Below are 8,219 nucleotides of genomic sequence, written 5' to 3'. Positions count from 1 at the left end.
CAAAAATTAGCCAGGCATGGTGGCAGATGCCTGTGGTCCCAGCTACTCAGGAGGCCCAGGCAGGAGAATCGCTTGAACCCAGGAGGCGGAGGTTGCAGAGAGCCGAGATGGTGCCACTGTATTCCAGCCTGCATGACAGAGGGAAACCCTGTCTCAAAACAAACAAACAAAAAATTCCCACTTTACTTCTGAGGTCTTGCTCCTTTGAACCCCTAACTCCAATCTAATAATGAGAAAAATATCAGACAAATCCTAGTTGAAGGACATTCTACAAAATACCTGATCAATACTCTTCAAAAACTGTCAAGATCATCAAAATCAAGGAAAGTCTAAGAACTGCCACAGCCAATAGAGCTTAGGGAGTCATGATGACTAAAAATAACATGGAATTCTGAATAGGATCCTGGAACAGAGAAAGGAAATTAGGTAAAAATGAAGGAAATCTAGCATATTCATTTTAGTTAATAATAATGTATACATATTTGTTAATTATTTGTAACAAATGTACCATACCAATGTAAGATTTTAATAATAAGGGAAACTGAGTGTGGGGATATATGGGAACTCCTTTCTATCTTCCCAATTAAATGGAAACTATTGATCATGGGAATAAGAACAAAAATGTGAACAAATGAAGTTATTTCTTCAAAACGAATTCAGAACTCTGGCTTGCAATGTGCATCGGTACAATTATCTCCTTTTTTTGCTTAGTGAGCCACATTATCAGACCTAGTGACACAGCTTGCACAGCATGCAACTGACCTGAGAGTATACAGACTTGGAAATAGGAAGGACAAATTTTTGTGCCATGCCCACTGCTGCCCTTAGTGCTGTGGACACAGAATTGAGCAGTACACTAAGCACTGGCCCTGCCTGTGGAGATTTCAGTTTGTAGTGATGGGATATTGGCTAAAAACTGTGAATAAACTAACACTCACACAGAGAAAGTTAGGGAAAACTGCAGGTGATTGGGAGTTAACAGCCTAGATAAACTGAGAAGCTCAAATAAGCTGGATATTTTAGTTTAGGCAGGGATTGAAGATGGTATTTAGAAGACAGTGTTGGCCCAAACCTTTTCACCTACTATGAGATACAAGATAGGGGCGTAGTCTGTGGACTGGTTGTCTGGGCGGCAATACTGTAGTGGAAGTAAAAGAAGGGCTGAGAAAAAGTTGAAGGATAGACTGAGACCATGGATTGGGCCAGGGCTTCAAGGTTGTTTGTTTTGGAATCACAAGTATCTGCTTTGAACTGTAAACATCAGGGAGTGGCAGAAGTGACTTTGGGGAACTTAGGAGATTCCCATTGTCCTTTTGCCCTCAGTATAACTGAACATTTTTTTGTTCCCTGCCATGCTGAAGTTGGTTCCACACCAGGAGCTACTAGTACCAGTCTTTGGGAATTGGTCTTCATGTTTGCTCATAGTCATTTTATTTATTTCCCCAAAAACAAAATGCTGATGGAAAGTTCCTCTCCCTCAAATTCCCAATGTCAAAGTCAGTAGAGCCAAGATTTGTACAATATTTTTTTGCTCTGGACTCCAGATCATATTGAATAAAATCTAGGAAACCCCTTTCCCAGAAAGATGCCCCTAGATACACACATACACCATTTTGAAAATGATCTCAAGGTGTTCATGAAACACTTGAGGTCCATGAATCTCAGGCTAAGAATCCTCTGCATTTGATATTCCTCTGTATGTCATCTAGCATAATTTTTAACTAATAAAAAATGAATTCTATAAGCAGAAATTAAGCATCATACTACTGAAGTAAAATTGTCTTTTAATTGTACATGAACATTTCATTAATATTGGTCTTGTAACTTAGGTCACAGGTGCACGCATAACAAGCCAAAATACTAGTTAAACCAGTTCTCAGAGGGCTCTTGGGGTGTATATTCCTGACAGAGCAGTTTGGGGATACTTGATGCAGGCGTAAGTAGGTCAGACAGTGGAGAAGAACAGGTGCATATTTATCACCGGGTAATTGGACCTCTACTGAGATAATTTGTTACAGAGAATTGTATTGGTTTCTGTTTAGTGCGGATTCTATCCTGTTCACAAAAGGAAAGTATACACTTCAAAATTGCACTATATACATTTATTCATTAAGGACTAATTCTCAAACTTTGAACATCAGAGAGGCAGTCTCTTCCAGGTGCAACCCTCATGACTATAGCTGATTTTGGACACCATTCTCCCAAATTATTTCTTATATAATTATTATCATTATAGTAAATGTGCACAATACATTGTTTTATAACCCAAATAGATTGGCAAGTTTTTTGTTTTGTTTTGTTTTGTTTTTTCTATAAAAACACAAAGAAGCAGGGGACTGGGCATGTCAGGGCTGACTCACGGGCTGTGTAGGGCTCAGGGGGCCAGGAGACCTGGGTCTGGTGGGTGAGAGGGCGCCGTCCTGGGGCCGCAGCGGCCGAGAGTGGGAGATGGCGGCGCGATGGAGCAGCGAGAACGTGGTGGTAGTTTCGTGACTTCCAGGCAACTGCGATGTCTGTGGACTGTCTTGGGCAACATGCTGTGCTTTCTGGCCGCAGATTCTTATACATCGTCAATCTCGAAGCCGCCTTCGAAGGTCACCGAAAGATCTGTCGCCAGAGCAAATGGAACATTGGAACTGTGCAGTGGAAACCTCATGACAGCTTTGCACACTGTTTTGCAGCTTCGGGGCGGGACCACTCTACAGACTATCTGAGTCTGTTCTTGTCAGGAAAGGCAGTCTGCAGAAGGAAAGCGTCTGAGCAAAGAAAGAAGAGCAACTTTGTGGGCTTGAGAAGGAACAGAAAGCCGCCCTTTCAAGCCATTTCCAAAACAGGGTCTGACTTTAACCGTGGATGTCCAAGGTTGCACTGATTTTCAGGACTATTCTGGAAGAGAAAGGGAGGGACAGTCTCCTGCCTTTCCACTCTCAACCTCTTTCCTGGGTGATAGAAGGAACTCTTTTAGTTGGTTTATACCTCGGGGCCCTTATTCCCCTCTCACCCTCAGTCCTTGATCGTCTAGTCCAGGGTTTTCTAACCTTGGCACTACTGGCATGTTAGACCAGGTCATTCTTTGTGGTGGGGGCTGTCCTGTGCATTGTACGAAGTTCAGTAGCATCCCTGGCCCCTACGTACTAGATCTCAGTAGTATACTCCCCATCTCTTGTTATGACAATCAAAAATGTCTCTAGACACTGTCAGATGTCCTCTGGGAAGCAAAATCACCTCTGATTGGGAACCACTGATTTAGGCTGATGCCTCAGTACTTGTACACAGTGGATTAACACTGCATTTGTTCAGGCGTGCTAAGGAACACAGTCTTTTTTTGTTTATTTGTTTTTTCACCATTAATCATTTTAAAGTGAACAATTCAATATCCTTCACGACATTCACAGTGTTGTGTAACCACCACCTTTATCTAGTTCCAAAACATTTCTATCCTTCCAGGGTAAAACCCCTTACTCATTAAGCAGTTTCTCCCCTTTCCTCCCTCCCTCACAATCCCTGGCAACCACCCCAGTCTGCATGCTGTCTCAATGGATTGACCTATTCTGGATCTTTCATATAAATAAAATCATAAGAAAAACAAAGAAGCACAGCATTTTTCTGTTCCAAACTCTCTCTAAACTGAATTTAGGTTTCCTAGTGGCAACTGTCCAGTTGGTTTTCACTCCTAGTTCTATGACCTTGGGCAAGGAGCTTAACCTCTCTGTGTTTTAGTTTCCTCAACTGTAAAACTGGAATAAGAAGAACACTTACGGGTTATTGAGAGAATTCAGTGAGAACTTTGAACAGTGCCTGACACTTCGTAAGCACAACTGATTGCGGTTGTTATTGTTCCCCTTCCTTCCTTCCTTCCTTCCTTCCTTCCTTCCTTCCTTCCTTCCTTCCTTCCTCTCTTTCTTTCTTTCCTTTCCTTTTCTTTCTTTCCTCTATTTCTTTCCTTTCTTCCTTTCCTTTCCTTTCTTTCTCTCATTCTCTCTTTTTTGAGACAGAGTGTCACTCTGTTACCCAGGCTGGTACGATCTCGGCTCACTGCAACCTCCGCCTCCTGGATTCTAGGCCTTTCTCCTGCCTCAGCCTATGGAGTAGCTGGGATTACAGGCGCGCACCACCACTCCCGGATAATTTTGTATTTTTGGTAGAGATGGGGTTTCACCATGTTGGCCAGGCTGGTCTCAAACTCCTGACCTTAGGTGATTCACCCACCTCAGCCTCCTAAAGTGCTGGGATTACAGGCATGAGCCACTGCACCTGGCTGCCCTGCAATTTCTTGGTTCCTCAATTTTAGACCTCGTGCTGCATATCATCCAGGTCCCCTGGCCCCATTCTGCATCTTGTTGTCTGCCCTGGCGCTGATCAGCATGGACATTTTCAATGGGCTTCTTTATCCTCTGACTCCTGCTTGAGTTTGGCCAAGAGAATACCTACAAGAGATCCAGGGGGAGAGTGAAGAGTGAAGCTGGTATATTTATTCTCTGGTTCTGTTGGCTGCAGTCTGAATCCCCCAGGAAATGTCCCAACATCTGCCAGGAAACCTCTCTACACAGCCCTCTCCAAAGAGCTGCAGGTCCCAGGCTCCATCTTATGCCCATCAAGCTCAAGGATAGTACGGATTAGTAGCTCCAGTAATCTATGCTGCCCATTTATTTGTAAATAATAATTTAAATAAATTATCCTCAACTTTTCTAGCTCAAGTAAACATTCCACTTCCTGCTCATGTCCTGATTGATACAGATATCTAAAGACTTCCCACACTGAAAGAAAAGATATAGCCTAAAACACAAATACACTTATCTACCCTCATCTTTCAATGTATTTGTATCATAGTATTGTGGCTAAATAATGTTAAGTGTTTTTCTTATTATGTCCATGGAAATATTGTTCACCGCAGGATCACTTGTATACTATAACTACATTCTCTTGTTTTTCCTGATTTGAATACTGCCTCTTTTGTTTGCCTCCTTTCTGTGTTTCTAATACTAATTTGTCCCCCAACTCTCTTCCAGTGCTGCAAAATACTTCTGAATTTGGTCATTTTTCAGTTCCTTTTTTTTTTTTAAACTTGTCCAATCTGAACTGGTTAATCTGTAGGTCTGCTTTATAGCGATCATGCTGATGCTTCTCCATCTGCGGAAGAGCCAGCCCCTTTACCGCTCACCTGTATTGAATGGTTTTTTTGTTAAGTCACAAATCTCTTGGTTTACTCCCTATTTTTGGAGAAGATCCTCCAACAGCTTTCTGAGAAAAGAGAAATTTTTTGAGATTTTGCATTTGGCAATCTTAAGCCTGTTTGAGCTCAGATGCATTCCTAGGCACTCCCTTGGTCATCTCTGTAGTGAGCTCAGATACATTCCTAGCCACTCCCTTGGTCATCTCTGTAGTGCCAGTGGCTGGCCCCTGCCACTGCATTTCCACTGATGGCCGCTGACTTCTGCCTGAATTCAGCCAATAGAAGACAATGAAGGAATATTGAGAGGTAGAGAGAAGAAGGAAGTCAGGATATTTCTTGCTTTCCTTCCCTGTTACTTGCAGCATTTCTGGCAGCAGTTGTGTCTCCTCCATGGCTCCAGATCCTGCCAGACCTGCCTGCTCCAGAGGGAGATCCCACCTCTTGGGTTCAGATTTCTACCTCCCATCCCAGTTGGCTTCTTTGATCTTCCACCACCTCTGTAACCAATTTCCTGCATGAAAGACACTGGAGTTTGAGTCCTCATGAGGTCTCTGTTTCCTGCTTATGACCTAAAAAATATGATGCATTTCTGAAAATATATTTATTCAAACTTCATATGATTTTAGTTTGGTCAGGTAGGGATTTCTAGTGTGAAAACAATTTTATCTTAGAATTCTGTGAGCATTACTCTGTTGTCTTCTTGTTATCAGTGTGGTGATGAATTTAAATGCCATTCTAAAATAGACACTCTGGATAATTCTTGTTTTTTGTCTTGTTTTTGTTTTGTTTTTGTTTTTGTTTGTTTGTTTGTTTTGGTTCATTGTGCTGGGCAGTAGGTGGATCCTTTGGATCCTTTTTAGGTTTAGAAAATTTAAACGGCCGGGGGTGCTGGCTTATGCCTGTAATCCCAGCATTTTGGGAGGCCGAGGTGGGCAGATCACCTGAGGTCAGGAGTTCGAGACCAGGCTGACCAACATGGAGAAACTCCGTCTCTACTACAAATACAAAATTAGCTGGGCGTGGTGGTGCATGCCTGTAATCCTAGCTACTTGGGAGGATGAGGCACAAGAATCGCTTGAAACTGGGAGGTGGAGGTTGCAGTGAGCCATGATCGCACCATTGCACTTCAGCCTGGGTGACAAGAGCAAAACTCCATCTCAAAAAAAAAAAAAAAAAAAAAAAGAGAGAAAAGAATATTTTATTGCATTCGTTAATAGTTTTCCCTCTCTATTTTCTTTGTTGTCTTCCACGAAACTTTCAATCACATGTTGTCAAAACTTCTAGATTTGTCTTCTAATTTTCTTATCTTTTATTCTATTTTTCCATTTTTCTTTTTTGTCCCTTTTTATGGGAAATGTTCTCAACTTTGTCTTCTAACCCTTCTGTTAAACTTTTTTCTGTCATATTTGTTATTTTCTTTTATCTTTTGAGATAGGGTCTCACTTTGTCACCCAGGCTGGAGTGATCTCAGCTTACTGCAGCCTAAGCCTCCCAGTCTCAAGTGAGCCTCCTGCTTTAGCCCCTCAAGTAGCTGGGACTACAGGTGTGCGCCACCACACCTGGCTAATATTTTTTTGTATTTTTCGTGAATATGGGGTTTTGCCATGTTGCCCAGGCTTATTTTCCTTTTTTTTTCTTTAAATATTATTCCTTGGAGATATTTATTGAGGATTAAAAGGAAAGATTTTTTAAAAATTAGAATGGTGGCCAAAGGGAAAAGCACATTTCTTCTGCTCCTTTAGATGTTGCCCTTTGATGTAACTGTAGTACATTCAAGTGGACCTGTCCACTAGGAAGACTCAGGAGAGAAGTCGGGCCTGGAGATAAAGATTCAGTTGTCATCTTCGTGGAGATTGCCAAGGAGGGGAATGATGGAAACATGAGAAAAAGGTTGCTGACAGTCTTGAAAATAACTTAGCGGTCTCAGCTTCTGCCTGCAGCAACTTGGGGGTTCCTTTCTGGTCAGACACCTTCTGGAAATTTTTGTTTTTAATGAATTGAGATTTTACACCTTCACCTTCAATTTGCATTTTAATACCTTCAGCGTGGGCAGGGTGATCAGTATACCCTGTGGATTCAAACCATAGTGGCGCACTTCCACAACCATACTCTCAGAGCTTCCCTAACACATACATAATTTTCTTGGCTGAGATACTCCTGCCCCATGCCCATATTTGTTATTTTCAAGGGTTCTTGTTCCCCTTAATGCTCTTTAAAAAGTAATATCTTCTTAGTGAACTATGATAGCACCACTGCACTCCAGCCTGGGCCACAGAGTGAGACCCTGTCTTGAAACGATAATAATAATAATAGAATAGTATCTTATTATTCTCATATATACAGAATGCTTTCTTATTTCCCTGAGAATAATAATGATAGGTTTTTGTTTTGTGAGGTTTGTTTTTGTTTTTGCTTCTGTTACCTATTTGTCTCTATTTCCACCAGGCTCTCTTTCGTTCATTTGTTTGCCTTGGTACCTGTGTTTTCTCCAATTTCTGGTGGCACATAGCAGTTCAGTCATATTTAGGAGGTAGACCCCAAAACCTAATTGGTACTATGGGTATGGTAAAACAAATAGGCCTCATTCTAGAATGATTGTGTATGATAGGCCATTTCAATCCAGACCTTTGATATGTCCATATCTGTGGGTCAGTTTTCTTAATAATGGTCAATTTTCTTGGGGAGCAGAGTCTTTCAGTCTTCTGCATGTTTAGGGCTAGAGGTAGAGAAAGCTTAGCTGTCCATACTTTCTGAAACAGAAAGGGAGCTTCAAGTGTCCTATAGAGACTTTCATTCCATCTCCCAATTTTCAATATGCGCTTCACTCCCAATTTCAATTATACCTGGTATCCTTAAGTCAAGAGCATCTCTGGAGCTTTTTTTTCCCAAAGTAAACCCTCTGTGAAGGAGGGGCAGTACAGACTAATGAGCCTAAGGTTACATGATTCTAACAACTCTTTTCTTGTTTGTTTGTTTTAGAGATGGAGTTTTGCTCTGTCGCCCAGGCTGGAGTGCAATGGCACGATCTCAGCTCACTGCAACCTCC

Source organism: Mandrillus leucophaeus, unplaced genomic scaffold (genome assembly GCF_000951045.1).
Source record: "Mandrillus leucophaeus isolate KB7577 unplaced genomic scaffold, Mleu.le_1.0 Scaffold392, whole genome shotgun sequence".
In the NCBI taxonomy this organism is placed as follows: Eukaryota; Metazoa; Chordata; class Mammalia; order Primates; family Cercopithecidae; genus Mandrillus; species Mandrillus leucophaeus.
Note: the sequence above shows the minus strand (reverse complement) of the source record.